We start from the raw sequence: 16,303 nt of genomic DNA, 5'->3' as shown, positions 1-16,303 counted from the left end.
AACATTAGGTTAAGACAGGATGAGGTAGAATAAGGTAAGAATAGAAATGATGTTGTTGGGGCGGATTGATCATGTCCAAAATAATTATGCAGCACATGTGTTAATTGATGGTTAGGAAATATAAATTAAGAAGAAAGTTGTTATTTCTTCCTAAAGGATGTGCTTCGTGTTAATCAATTTTATTCACGAGTCTTAATCCTACCGTTCTAAGAATAGTTTTTTATCAAATGTCATATCAAAGTTTTCAAAACTTGGCATGATGAACTATTCCTGAATCATCAACTCGGCTACAACTTCAATCACTTTGACAAGTTATATCAAAAGTTATAAATTTACCCAGATTTTACATGCATGATTGATTGCAATGCACATATTTATTTTTTTATTGTTTATATCCTCTAAACCTGGCATATTACACCTTCCGATCATGAGAGTTGAGGATTCCGGCGGCTGCTCGCACGATATTACCTTCTTCTTTCTTTTACATGGTCGCGCTATATTTTCAAACAAAAGTGCATACGAGAGAGAGAGTGGAAAAGGAGCCTTTTTTCGTTCTACTACGAAAGGTTATTTTCATAATGGCATAGATTGGTAATCTTTTTAACTTACGTCGAACGGAATATCTAATGGTTGTCGTTTAATTTTTATTACCTAAATCAAGGGCTAGATGTTTCTATTTATTGTGAAATTTCCTACCATTATTCTTCTTTTCTTGTTAACCCTAATATAATTCTAATAATATATAAATAGATGGATTTTTTTTGTTTTGTTATTCTTGGGTGGATCAACTCATTTTATCGATACGACTCTTTCAAGTATTAAGGAATGAGAACAATGTAAATAGTTCGGTACGGGGCATGTACAATGCACCATACCCACGTTCGGTTGATATTTCACTTACAGCCTTGGATTTTACTAAAATAAACAGGTTGTCCATACTCTTTCTCTCCCATAATTTAATCCAACCTTTCGTTTATTTTACGAACTAAGAAATGATATATATTTTAAATTTCGCACCATCTATCCGTCTCCATGGGCTTTGGCAAACAAGATCAATGTCTAGTATTTTTGAAATTTAAAATTTTCAGATGTTGAAACTTGACCAACAATATTATGAGACTTCTTGTTGACATTCTTCTATTTATGTAGCCTTTATAAAGTTTTAAATGTGGTTTCATGATTCCTTTAAACTTTCGTACAAGTTTCAGTTGAATTTTGCAGTGGTTCGAGTTGACTTGGATGACCATGGGAAACATGAACAAAACTCTGTGTAACAAACATACATACATATGTACATACATGCATACATATAGACAAACAAAAAAGCAAACAAATGCCTCATAAACATGTAAGAAACCCAAGTAAAATATGTGTAAATGGTAACAAAATTTGTGAAATTCTCAAGCATTTACAAAACTCATGCTAAATATGCTTAAATGTTACAGAAAATGTAACCAAAAAAAACATTATATATTGTAATACAAAGAACTTGTTTAAATCATCACAGTTCTTATGATTTTTTTGGTAAGTTCTACACAACTATAGGTGAAATTATTTTTGTGCAATCCATATGAAACCGCATTTTAGGCTTAAATAGCATGACTGCAAGGGAGTTAGTGCACGGTATATACATCAGTCATCCCTCTTTGCATCTAGACCCACTTTGTACATCTAAAATGTCTAGTGTGTTCCATATGCCACCGAAATATCTAGCCACCCCTTAATTTTATTTCTTTATTATTTCTATCATTCATACTATTCTTATTATGTTGAATTATTTTGCCTTTGCATGCAGGTCAACTAAGAGATGATTGTTTAAACGCAGTCAAAGCGCAAGTGTTCCAGTATCTCGCTAAATGAACCATCTTTACTTGAGTTTTTTATCAGTTGATTTGCAAGTGTCACCTACTTCGAAGTTGACTGCCACTATTCTAGTTCTAAGTTAACAATCTTAAATGGTGATTCTTATTTAGCTACGGCATTTTATAAACTGTGTGCAACTTGATCAATTCAGAAATGGTTGTTTTTCCATCGATGGACTTAGTGAAAGAAATCTTTATTTATTTATCTTAGGTCAGTACAGGTGACCAACCTAATATTAATCACAAGAACATGAACACATAATGTCTAAAGGTTACATAGTGGCAACCAGGAAACGTTCAAATGAAGGCTGAGCTACACCTAGCCCTTTATTTACAAACACTCAGAATTCATGATTCAAAATTTTAAAAAATTCGAATCAAAATTTTGCAGATAGCTACAATGAGTAAAATCTCAATACAAACTACTTCATATTTAGGCTACACAAAAATAAGAAATTGTGACAAATTTTATAGTGAATAGTGCATGTTTCAAGACTGTAAAGTATGTCAGATTTTGTCAATTTCGTGTAGCTTAAAATACAAATTAATTTGCATTAATATTTAACACCATTGTAACATACATCATTGGCTATCTTCAGAATTTTATTTCCATTTTTTAAAACTTTAAAATACGAATTTTGAGTGTTTGAAAATAAAGAGCTCGGTCTCCAAAACGCCACACTCTACTCCCGGAAACCACAAACGTAGCTCGAGCCACATCTAGCTCTTTTTTGAAATATTCAAAAATAATACTTCAAAGTTTTTTAAAAACTGAGAATAAATCTAGCACTAACAGACGGTGGCATGGCAATGTTATGCATCAGAGCAATCCCAGCCTCTTGCCGCACTCCAGGCTGCCATCTAGCACCTCCTCTGCCCCGTACTTATACTTGAACCCCAGCTCCACAAGCTTCTTTGTATTAGCTTGCACTCTCACTCCCTCTCCCACCACCCTAATCCACACGCAAAAAGTACATAGCACGTATTAATCACAACGCATCGAGATAACCAAATTCAAACATTCAGTTAAAGAACATACTCTTTGATCATCAGCTTGAGCTGCGGGTGCTTGCCAGCGTAGTGCTCCAGAATATCCTGCATGTTGGGGTACGCCGCGGCGCAGAGGTATCGGCCGCCGGCGATGTCCGTGAAGCGCTCCATGCAGAAAATGTGCGCCTCGCAGACGTCGTCGACATGAACCAGTGGCACGGAGCCGAGGAGGGACTGCAGGAACCTTAGGTTCTTGTGGTAAACCTCGACGCCGGTGAGAGGCGACAGCATGGTGTTCATGCTGTCAGGGGTGTAGGGCAGGATGGTGTCTCCTCCGACGAGGCCGCATAGCAGGACGACGACGTCGAATGACCTCGCCGTGGTGGATGAAGAGGAGTCGTTGTACTTGATCGAGTAGCTCCTTGTCAGAGAGGGTCTTGGAGGATACATAAGCCTGCACGCGTGCAAGTCAACATGGCCACAATGATCGTTCAATATTCAGCTATTGCGTGGCTAGGGCTCGGATTCTTCAATCAATGTACTATACATACTTGGAAACTCCCACGGTCTTCGCGTTATAATTTTAGTCAAAATATATAAAGTTTGAAAATATATAAAAATATCAATAAACGCCTATTTGACTTTCAGGGTGCAGCAAAGTTATTTTGCACCCAGCATATTTTTATGTTGTTACATTCGTAAATTTATGTTTTTCATCCAATCAATTACATTCATATTGACTCACAACAAAATGTCGATATAAAAACGCACCATATGAGTCATTACATTGTAAAAAACACCAAAAATATGTATTGTACGTCGTATTTTTTACGTCACATAGACAAACAAAATTATGCCATGCCTATTTTTTATTATTTTCTACTCAACTTAAAAGTAAGGCAAAATTTACGTGACGTTAAAATTATTTACGATTGCGAAGATACAGGGTGAGTGTATAATAACTATTTTCTCCATTCTGGGGTTCAAATAGCGCGACTCTATGACTATAATGCCAACTACATATAAGATGAAAATATACTTTATAATGATTCTAATGCAATAAAATTATTTTATATTATAGATTTTAAGATTTATTTTGTAAATATTTACTTAAAGTTTTACAAAGTTTGACATTGACTATGAAGTAATTGTGTACAGATGGAGTATGCACCAGTACATATAACACTATGCAACCCTTGAGATTTATTTACTCTGAGACTTGATTTATAATAATGCAGTAAAAGACTATATGCATCAATTAAAGTAGAGGCCGAAGCTATGGTTTCACCTTTTGAAAAACACAAGTACTAATAATGTTTTCATTTTTTTCAGAGCCTTGTCCAAGAATTAATGAAAACACTCACGTCCAAGAATTCGTTGCTGTGACCATAGGGAACAACAAGCGGCGTCCAGCAGGATTCGCTCATAAACTCTTTGTAGCCCTCGCCATCCTCCCTGAGCGGCGCCGAGGCCACGACAGAGCCTGTGTGGATGACACGCCTCACCGTTTTAGACCGTTCGCATTGTTCTAGGATAGCATGTGTCGCGTCCACGATTGCCTCCGTCGTGTCTTTGTACTGCGGAATCAACACAAAGATGAAAATAGATGGCATAGTCAGCTAGAGATAAATGTGCCGATTTTACTTCATTGCTAAGAAACGAAGTTGCAGCCAGGTCGTGATATGATGCACGGCAAAGATATAATGCATGGCAACGATGGAAGAGAGCGCACGGCAAAGAAAGTTGCATGTCGAAGGACCAACACAGCGCACGGCAAAGATAGACTGCACGGCAAAGTCCATTTACGTCGATGTGCACGCCTTTGCCTAGTGTTTTTTACAAACGTACGGCAAAGCAAGTCTTTGTCTAGTGTTTTTAACAAACGCACCGCAAAGCAAGCCTTTGCCTAGTATAAGCGCACGATAAAGATGTAAAAACTGGATTTCTTCTCGGCTTAAAAGGCGTGGCGTGGTATAGTTATCAACAAACGAACACTTAGCCTAGTGGCAAGGTTGGATGCTTTCCCTACTTTGCATCCTAGGTGCAAAGACTTATTTTCCCGTAGTGAACATTGCTTAAAGCTCGCATGTGTAGAGAAATATGTTAGCGGGTTGGACAAGGTGTTTCTGTGCATATGCACCCTTCATTTGAAATGCATATTAAATATATTTACAAATGTTAAAATAGTGCCAGCCATTCAACGTGAAAGTATGTACTACCTCCATCTTAAAGTTTAAGGCTTTTGTTTTTTTGAAAGTCAAATCAAATAAAGTTTGACCAAATTTTTGGAAAAACCTTCAACAAATATATAGTAATACTTTGTAAATACCATATGAAAATATATTTCATTATATATCCAATAATATTAATTTCGTATTTTACATGTTAATAATTATTAATAAGAACTTAATCTAACTTAACATAGTTTAACTTTCTAAAAATAATATAATCCTTAATTTTTGCATGGAGGTAGTACAGACTAGCTAACTTGCCTCGTAACAACTCGGTCGATTTAATCAGAACCTCCGAGGTGTATAAGCTAAGAAGATCCATGAGAACTGAACTACGAAAATCCAAAGAGAAACGGACCATGTACGACCATGCACGCAGCACGCGGTTGATTCGGTGTGTAAGAGCATCAACGTTGAAATAACTAGTTTAGCACGTGAGAGGTGCAAATTGATGCTTCAACAGCTGCTGCAATCGGTACTATAAAGTGAAGCGCGCTGTAAAAGGTTATCTCGTGCACTATATCTACCGCGCCGAAAAAAGCGCGGGGTACAAATCGCGCGTAGAAAGAACTACCTAGTTTTACAGCTCCAAAATTTAGAGCTTCTATCGGAGGTGAACATGGTCTCACGCGCGATACATGGATGGAGTGCGCTGTAAAGTGCTTTTACAGCGTCAAAATTTAGCGTGATTGTTGGAGATGCTCAAGCAAAGCTCTTCGCTCGAGAAACCGACCGGACGATGGAGCTATGCATTGAAGTGCAGTGGCGCTAGCAAATGCACGACAAAAGCTATGGGTGCTTTTGTTAATATGCATGAAAGTTTGTAGACTGCATCGGGATAGAAAGATCTTTTTTCGTGGGCAACCGTACAGGAGCTAAAACAAGCCGCACAGCACGGATCTTAAAGCATTTAAAAAGGGCATCGGGTCAGGCTCCACAGCTATGCCCGAATCGAGCATTTCCCTAGGGACATGCCCGTTGCAAACGAAAGCGTGTGAATATTCCCTTAGATTTCAGTACCAGGTTGTTGGTCCCTCACGTGACAGCCTCACATGCATGTAGGACGCAGCCACAACCAACAACCAGCCCAAAATATCTTCACAGCCCAAAAATTTCAGCCCAGACCACCAAACGAAGTGGAAACTGTGTCTTTTGCACCGTTTCTAACAGGCCAAGATCTACTGGACCTAGAACGTGCGTTGTTTTGGACCCTGGCTGCATGAGAACGACAACCAAACGCGCCCTATAGCTATCAAGCGTGCGCCGTCTTGTGGCGACGTCGATAGCCTCATCACTTCTCAGAGCATCTCCACCGGCGCTTCCCAAATAGGCGCCAGCAGGAACGTCGGCACTGCTGTATGGGAGGTGTCGGCACTACATCCTCTATTTGGGGATGATGTTCCCACACCGGCGCCCCCGTACGGCGGTCCCCGAAACTTTTTTTCCTTTTTACAATATTTTGAAACAATATGTCAATCACATTTTATTCATACTATATTTAATTATTCATACAATCACAAAAATAAAAATTAAATTATTCATACAATCAAACAAATAGAAATTAAAGCATGCATTGTTGATGGCTTCTCTCCTAGCCCACAAATGCGCAGCTAGATCCGCCTAAAGTTGAACATGAACACCTGCATCTCCGGTTTCATGATACATGTGAAGAAAAGTGATAAATTCTTGGGGTACATGCTCCACCTCAGTAAGAGGCCCTTGATAATCAAATGGTTGATCATCATGCACTGATTCGTCACGCTCGCTCTCAATGATCATGTTGTGCAAGATCACACAGGCGTTCATCACCTCCCACATCTGAGACTCAAACCAAGTGAGAGCAGGGTACCTGACGACGACGAAACGCTGCTGAAGCACCCCAAAAGCACGCTTAACATCCTTGCGAGCTGCTTCCTGGCATGTTGCAAAATAAGCATCCATCTCCGAAGCTGGAGACGGAATTGTCTTCACAAATGTAACATATGTTGGGTAGATACCATCAGCTAGATAGTACCCCTTGTTGTACGTGTGGCCGTTTACCTCAAAGTTCACGGCAGGAGCTTGTCCCTCAGCTAGCCTGGAAAACACATGAGCGCTGCAGCACGTTGATATCATTGTGTGTTCCTGTCATGCCAAAAAGCATGCCAAATCCAGAGGTCATGGTCAGCCACCGCCTCTAGAATGACACTGCACTCACCAGTATGACCCTTGTAGATCCCCTGGCCAAGAAAAAGGGCAATCCTTCCAGCCTCAATGCAGACAGTCAATGCTTCTGAGCATCCCAGGAACTCGTGCTTGCATTTTTTTCCAGGGTCCGAGCTGTATTATCTGCCCTTGGTGCTCTCAAATAGTCTTTAGCAAACACCGCTATGACGGCTCGGCAAAACTTGTAGAGAGTTTGTGAACATGTCGACTCCGCCATCCATAGGTAGTCATTGGCTGCATCTAGAGGAGCACCGTATGCAAGACAGCGCATTGCAGCAGTGCACTTCTGAATTGAGGTGAAGCCCCACAAACCTGTGCAGTCTTGATTGGCCATGAAGTAGTCGCCGTACTCCCTGACGCCGTAGACAATCTTCATGAAGAGATCCTTGTTTATCCTAAACCGGCACCGAAATTTCTTCGCGGAATGAGTGGCGTCGTTGGCGAAGTAGTCGGGGTCAAGCAGCATTGCGCCAGCTTGACGATGCCGGTTGATGTACCTCCTCTTGCCTGGCTTTGAGCCGCCGCGCCGAGGCACGACAAACAAAGGCTGGCGAACACGGATCAAACTCGTCAGAATCAGCTGCTGTTGTTGCCACCGGAGAGCCTCAGCGTTCTCCATGAACAGTTGCAGCATCATCTCGTCGTCGCTGTCTATCGCGGCAATCCGACGAGCACCTTGCGAGCGGGGCGGTTGTGCAGAGGTTGCGGCGAGCTCTGTTCCTAGCGAAACAGCGGTCGCCGGTCAAGGGGGTGGCGGCCGTGTCGATGGACGGCGGTTCCTGGATAGGCGGCGATGTCTATTGCAAGCAGGGGACGCGACGGCGACGGAGACGGTGGAGATCTAGAGGGGTGGGAGTCTGCTCGGACGTGGGTAGGAGGTGGAGAAAGCGGTGCGTCTGGCTACCAGGCAGAGCCTACGCGTAGTTTCTGACGTTCCGCGAGGCGCCGACGCGCCCGGTCCGCGTCTCTACGAAGAGGCCGGCACGGGTTTGCCGGCGTTTTTATTGGGCTCGAAAACTAGCCGGCGCTTTTTAGGCGTTACCGGTGCGAGCTCAAAAACTACGCCGACACTTAAAACGCTATCGAAGCCGCTACGGGACGTGCCAGTGGAGATACTCTCAGTGCATGTACTCGACGTCACAAGGCTAGGTAGCTAGACGCAACAAGTTGTTGCCAACAACCCGAGAGAAAATTTGATTCTTGGATTTTAGATCGACTGCTGGCACCTTTGAGCTGCCGGTGTTGTGCATCAGCGGGGTGGCGACGAGGAAGACGAAGTCGCAGCCCTGGATGGCTGGCTCGAAGGTGACGGCGTCGTAGATGTCCGCCTGGAACAGCGTCAGCCTCTCCGCCGCGCCGGGCAGCCCCTTGAGCAGCGCCGTCTTCTTCTCGTCACCTGCAGCCCGATCGAGGGCGCGTCCGGCCATGACTGAAAGTCAGGAAGGTCGAAGAAGGCACAGAGAAAATTCGCCCAATCTATCGCTCGATCGATGGCGAGCTGTCTACGGTGGCATGCATGCGCGGAGAAATTTGACACATACCGATGTTCCGTATGGTCGCATGGACGGCGCAGCCTCTGTCGAGGAGCTTCCTGACGAGCCAGGAGCCGATGTAGCCGGCGGCTCCGGTGACGCACACCCTGCAGCTCATCTCTCCCCGCCGGTTCCTCAGTGACCTCGGCGCGTCGTCGCGCACTGCCCCGATAGCTATATATACGCGTGCGATAAACCACACCCAGCGGATCGACCTGCTTGGTCACGGTGGTAGCTTCGAGAAAATGCTGGAGCACGTACGTGTCAATCTGTCAATCACCACTTATTAGCTGCACATGAGACTACTCACAAGTCACAAGTGACGTTCGATCGTAGGCCTCGTCTCGCCTCACGAGTCACGACAGCCCGCACGCGGCGCCGTGGCTGAAACGCCAAACAGAAACCCGCGCAGCAAAACGTGCTTGCTCCCGAAAACCACAAACATGGGTGTTACTATTTCTGAGTAAACTTCGTTACAGAATGTTATTAAATTTCAGTTATAATTCATCCTATAACTTATTACCAAGGAAATAAATAGCGCGTTATAACAAAATAGCGTGGGTCTAAAAATACGCTATTAGCATGCTATAGCGTGCTATTAACGCGAATAGCGCGCTATAGCGCCGAAATAGCGTAGCGTCGGCTCTCCAGATATGCTATAGCGTGGTATTAGCGTTGGAATAGCGCGCTATTTTTTTCCATGCTTATTACTGGTATGAATCACGATGAAAAATAAATGGTGTAAAGCTTAACTGAGCACGATGTAGGCACCTCCATAAGTAGCTCGCGGTTCTCCGCACGTCGTAGAGACAGCCATTAACGAAGCATAAACTATGCACGGTAGATAACCTGCATAAGAGATGAATTTTATCGTTAAAAATCTTGTCATTTTTACATAGCCACAGCAGCCGATAATGGCAAGCCCTACCATCCTAATAAGTATCTTAAACTTGTTTTCAACACCATTTAGCCAGTTACCTAAAATATTAGCTACGCTGCATGGTGGATATAAGGTAGATTCTATTTCGATGACCGACTATATAGACCTCGCAGAATTTCACTAGAAGAATAAGTGATTAATAGTTTTGTCATCATGATAGACACACAGTAAGTACTTCCATGCCAATTGTGTTTGACAGGGTTATCCTTTGTGAGGATTACACCTTTTCGAAGGTCCCACGTACAAAAAAGTTTTTTGTGGGATTCTTATTTTCCAAATTTTCCAGTTTTTATTAGCTGTCACTTCTCGCTGGGCTAATGCTATGTACATTGATTTTATAGACAATTTACCATTTTCATGTAGGTTCCATCACCAGACCCTTTAGAACTATGAACCAAAGCCAAGCGTCGTAACAAATCATGACATGATTCAAGCCTAGGACCAACGAGATTTCGTCTGGATGTCACATTTGGTAAGAAGGATTCCGTCATCTTGGCGATTGTATCAACTTTAGGACACACAACATTGTACAGAGCTGAATACTGGTTGCGGAGTGTACATTACCCTAGCATTACCCAGCCACATATCCTCCGAGAACCGTATCTTCAAACCATAGGAAATATATCATATGAAAAAAAGAATTTCTTCGCTGCCATAAGACCAACTAAGAAGTGAGAATCACCACGTTTCCAATAAACTTGGAACAATGCACGAGAGTCAATATATTTTCCTTTAAGGAGAGTTTGTCATACTCCTTCTGCACTAAGCAACTTAAAAAGCCATTTAGCAAGAAGTGAACTATTCTCATGAATCCCTATGCCACTTTGATCCTTAGGACGGCACACTACACTTTGTGTAGCCAATAGATATTACTTTTCTCATTATCTTGTTGCTAAAAGAATCTTGATCGAAATAATCCAATCTTTGTAAGATTCCTGTAGTAAGTTGAAAGAAATAAATCCTGTAAAATACCATGTTGGTTAGTACAGAAATGATGAGAACTAATGTTTCGTCGAGGGATAGTAATTTTCCTGTCCAACTACTTAATCTCTTATGCAATCTTTTCTTGATGTGTTTTCATTCTGCATTTTAAGTCACCGATAATAAATCGAAATACCCAAATAGCTGATCAGAAACATGACTTGTGCATAAGTGGCGGCATCATCTTCTGCCTTGCCAAGAAAAACAATTTACTTTTGTGCAAGTTTATTTTAGTCCCGAAAGTTGCTCCTATGCTGATAAAATTAATTGCAGATTTCTTACTTTTGCAAAGTCATGTTCCATAAAAATAAATCACGCCATTAGCATATTGAAGGATAGGCATTCCACCATCCACAACATGCGGTACTACACCTTCAATTTGGCCATCGTGTTTTATGTGCTTTATAATCATCACTAATGTATCAGCCAGTATATTAAATAGCATAATGATAATAGACCACCTTGTCTTAATTAAATTTTTTGAAGTATCTACCAATATTATTATTGAATTTAACTACAATAGTTCCTCCGAAAAGAAAACTATAGATTTGAGTGCGCCACTGATCAAAGAAGCCTTTCATTCTAAGAGTATGTTGGGGAAAACATTATATATTATCCATATCGCTATCCGTGAATTCAAATATGCACATGTCTATAAACTATTTATTCCTAACTAATACAGTGGCCCTTGCAAATGTGAGGGCATCATCTTTAATTTTTCTAAAAGTAATACTCCGTCTGATCCATAATTAGTGTCGTGGTTTTAGTTTATTTTTAGTAAAATTTAAATTAAAACCATGACACTTACTATGCATCGGAGGAAATAATATTTATTAACTATCTTGTACACATGGAATTTTCTCCTACTATCTTTATGCAAAATAAAGATGGTTCAGAAATTGAGAGGTCATTTTCTTATATTCTTATGTATTTCTAAACGAAATATGTAAAATTTTCTAGAAAATCTATGGGCAATTGTATGTGCTATTAGAATTAATATGGCTCTAGTCACAACAATTTCTTGGTCAATACAAAACATGGAAAAATTAATTTAATCAGCTTTAATTTGTGGGAGTATAATTACTATCATTTCAATGCTAAATGTGAATGGTGATATCCAACCATAAATGTTAAAATGAAATTTACCATCCTCTACTGCTCTAAATCAAACTTAATATCTTAAGAAATAATCTTAAATTTGAAAACGTGCTTATTTTAACTCTTGTTTCCAAGGTGTACATATTAGGTTTATACACCGTTGGCAAAAAAATGTTTGGACTCAACTGTGGGACTTGCGGTGAAATTTATGGATGAAATAAAGATGTGAGGAATTTGATTTCATCGAGTTGTGATCATTTCGGTTGCAAAACCCTTGTAGTTAATTTATTCAAGTTGCTTGATCTATTTAATGTAATCGAAATGAGCTTAGTTTCATAGGATTTAATGTAATCAAAATGAGCTTAGTTTCATAGGATTAGTACTTTTATAATGCAAGGCTATTATGAACTTTTGACCTTGCGGTTTCCGGTATAAGGAGCTATGATTTGAATAGATTTGAAACATTAGGTTAAGACAGGATGAGGTAGAATAAGGTAAGAATAGAAATGATGTTGTTGGGGCGGATTGATCATGTCCAAAATAATTATGCAGCACATGTGTTAATTGATGGTTAGGAAAGATAAATTAAGAAGAAAGTTGTTATTTCTTCCTAAAGGATGTGCTTCGTGTTAATTCACTTTTATTCACAAGTCTTAATCATACCGTTCTAAGAATAGTTTTTTTTATCAAAGGTCATATCAAAGTTTTCAAAACTTGGCATGATGAACTATTCCCGAATCATCAACTCGGCTACAACTTCAATCACTTTGACAAGTTATATCAAAAGTTATAAATTTACCCAGATTTTACATGCATGATTGATTGCAATGCACATATTTGTTTTTTTTTGTTTATATCCTCTAAACCTGGTATATTACACCTTCCGATCATGAGAGTTGAGGATTCCGGCGGCTCCTCGCACGATATTACCTTCTTCTTTCTTTTACATGGTCGCGCTATATTTTCAAACAAAAGTGCATACGAGAGAGAGTGGAAAAGGAGCCTTTTTTTGTTCTACTACGAAAGGTTATTTTCATAATGGCATAGATTGGTAATCTTTTTAACTTACGTCGAACGGAATATCTAATGGTTGTCGTTTAATTTTTATTACCTAAATCAAGGGCTAGATGTTTCTATTTATTGTGAAATTTCCTAGCATTATTCTTCTTTTCTTGTTAACCCGTAATGTAATTCTGATAATATATAAATAGATGGATTTTTTTTGTTTTGTTATTCTTGGGTGGATCAACTCATTTTATCGATACGATTCTTTCAAGTATTAAGGAATGAGAACAATGTAAATAGTACGGTACGGGGCATGTACAATGCACCATACCCACGTTCGGTTGATATTTCACTTACAGCCTTGGATTTTACTAAAATAAACAGGTTGTCCATACTCTTCCTCTCCCATAATTTAATCCAACCTTTCGTTTATTTTACAAACTAAGAAATGATATATATTTTAAATTTCGCACCATCTATCCGTCTCCATTGAGTAGTCTATATATGCAACAATGAGTAAAATCTCAATACAGACTACTTCATATTTAGGCTACACAAAAATAAGAAATTGTGACAAATTTTATAGTGAATAGTGCATATTTCAAGACTGTAAAGTATGTCAGATTTTGTCAATTTTGTGTAGCTTCAAATACAAATTAATTTGCATTAATATTTAACACCATTGTAACATACATCATTGGCTATCTTCAGAATTTTATTTCCATTTTTTAAAAACTTTAAAATACGAATTTTGAGTGTTTGAAAATAAAGAGCTCGGTCTCCAAAACGCCACACTCTACTCCCGGAAACCACAAACGTAGCTCAGGCCACATCTAGCTCATTTTTGAAATATTCAAAAATAATACATTAAAGTTTTTAAAAAACTGAGAATAAATCTAGCACTAACAGACGGTGGCATGGCAATGTTATGCATCAGAGCAATCCCAGCCTCTTGCCGCACTCCAGGCACTACTAGGGAAAGCCTTATAGCAGCACTCCTTACCGCCGGCGAGTACGGTTTGAAAATGCCGGCGGTAAGACCTTCCAGGGTGGCCTAACCCTACCGCCGGCGAGCTGAACGCAAGGCGCCGGGGGTGAGGGCTTTACCGCCGGCGAACACGAAAATGGAAATGCCGGGGGTAATGAGTGGCTCGGCGGGCCACCCAGCCTGCCCTTACCACCGGCGTTTTATGCCCAAACCGCCGGGGGTAGCGGGTTGTACCGCCGGCGAACCCGAGAACGTAAATGCCGGGGGTAACAAGTGGCTGGGTGGGCCACCCATCCTGCACTTACCGCCGGCGTTTGTGGGCCGTAGGTGCCGGCGGTAATGGGCCCTACCGCTGGCAAACGCGCATGTTGGCGCCGGCGGTAACCTGGGCTTGGCCATATAATTTAGCTAGCCCGACCAGCCACCTACCACCACCCTCACACACTCATATGTGATGGAAAATCAACCCAAGCACTTGTTATCTCATTCCCCCACCCATTTTAGCTATTTCAACCAACAAAATATGATGTATTTGAGCAAATCATGCACTACCTAGCCCCTCTAGCATGATTTGCATGATCTAGATCTAGATCTATCTCCTCCCACCACCTTTTCCACTAGATCTAGCTATTTCTAGATCTCTAGATCTCTCGAGCATAAAAGTCGACGTGTGGCGTCTCTCCGGTGCTTTTGGACGTCGCGTCAACTAATAGGTATATAGCTAATGAGTGGAATGTTCATGAGTTGGTGAAAATTCACGGTTATGTCACTAGTGATGGCAAAAGATGCGGTTCCATATATGTAAATGCATTGTTTTGCATTTGTTGACGTGTGCGGGAACATTGAGTTGCCAATGTTTTGCCGGAATGTTGATTAACTTCCGTTCCGGCGAATATTTGGAACTCCAGCATGACAATATTTAGCAAAGGTCATGCCGAATTTTTTCCGTGAAAACCGAGACGGCGGTGTAATCAATTATCTTGTCTTGTAGGCGGCGATGGTCATCCCGATGAGGGAAAGCGTCGTGGATAGATACGTGGAACGCGCGACGGCCGACATGTATCGAAAAAGCGAAAGGATATCATGTGTCCTTGTCGAAGATGCAAGCTAGGATCGTTGTTTGACCCCTTCTCAGGCATAGTGAATCAACACCTGCTCAGGTATAGTTTCATGGAGGGGCATACTCAGTGGATGAGTGATGATGGAGATGATGATATCGATGGTGATGAAGATGGAGGTGGTGATGGTGGAGATGATGATAACGAAGGTGATGGAGAGGATGCCCCACACGACAATGGAGAGGAGGTTGAAGAGGATGGCGCACACGTTGATGGTGATCAAGAAGGCCGGGAAGAACATGCGGCCGACGAGGACATGAGTAGAAATACCCCGCTAACCGCGGCCGTGCAGGACCGTCATGTTCAAGAACTTCTTCTCAGCAACACATCGACCGACCCCAAAATCGCTGGTAGACGGAAGGCTAAGCTGGATCAACTCGAGGTAGACTCGAGAACTCCGTTGTACGATGCAGCTCGTGGGACGGAGGAGAGCCGTCTGAGATACGCTCTCGATATTATGGAGATGAAGGCAAAGCACAAATGGACGGACACAAGCGTGGACGAACTCTTCGGATACTTGAAGATCCACTTTCCTAAAGATAACACGTGTGCCGGTAGCCTACAGGAGGCCAAGAAAATCGTGTGCCCTCTCGATTTACCGCACCAGAAATACCACGCATGCATCAGTGACTGCGTAATATATCGGAACGAGCATGCCAATCTCGATACATGCCCACAGTGTGGCGAATCTCGATACAAGAGAGGGACAAGAAAATCTCCTCGAAAAGTTGTGTGGTACTTCCCGCTCACGCCCGTCTGCAGCGGTACTTCGTGGACCCCAAGGAAGCAAAGCTCATGCGCTGGCACGCGGAAAGAAAGGAGGCGGTGATGCGTGATGTGGAACGGGTTGAAAACCCAGTGCTAACACACCCTTCGGATGCAAGCCAGTGGAAAACATTAGACGATGAGTATTACGAAGAATTCGGGAAAGAACCAAGGAACATCAGAGTTGGGTGCGAGCACCGACGGACTCAATCCGTTTGGGAACCAAAGCAGCAAGCACAAGCACCTGGCCCGTGTTTGTATGGATGTACAACCTCCCTCCATGGCTATGCCCGAAGAAGAAGTACATACACATGAGTATGCTAATCCAAGGGCCGACGCAGCCAGGGAGCGATATCAACCCGTATCCGGAGCTATTGAAGGAGGAGCTAGTCACTCCGTGGGAGGAAGGGACAGAAACTTGGGACGCCTACGGACAAGAAACTTTCCGTATGAAAGCCGCACCGTTGACGACGGTGCAGGACTATCTTGGATACGGATATATCGCGTGCCGGGTGTGCCACGGACACAAGGCATGTGTGAGGTGCATGGAAAAGACGCCATTTTTACAGCTGGGTAAGGATCCCGGGT

The 16,303-nt window shown here is 41.8% G+C and overlaps 1 pseudogene; it reads right to left on the bottom strand.

Annotated features, from left to right (window-relative positions):
* Positions 1-2,631: 2,631 nt before the first annotated feature.
* Positions 2,632-8,978, bottom strand: LOC124674799 (annotated as a pseudogene).
* Between the last annotated feature and the right edge of the window lie 7,325 nt (positions 8,979-16,303).

Source organism: Lolium rigidum, chromosome 7 (assembly GCF_022539505.1).
Source record: "Lolium rigidum isolate FL_2022 chromosome 7, APGP_CSIRO_Lrig_0.1, whole genome shotgun sequence".
NCBI lineage: Eukaryota > Viridiplantae > Streptophyta > Magnoliopsida > Poales > Poaceae > Lolium > Lolium rigidum.
Note: the sequence above shows the minus strand (reverse complement) of the source record. Positions and strands in the feature narration are given on the sequence as shown.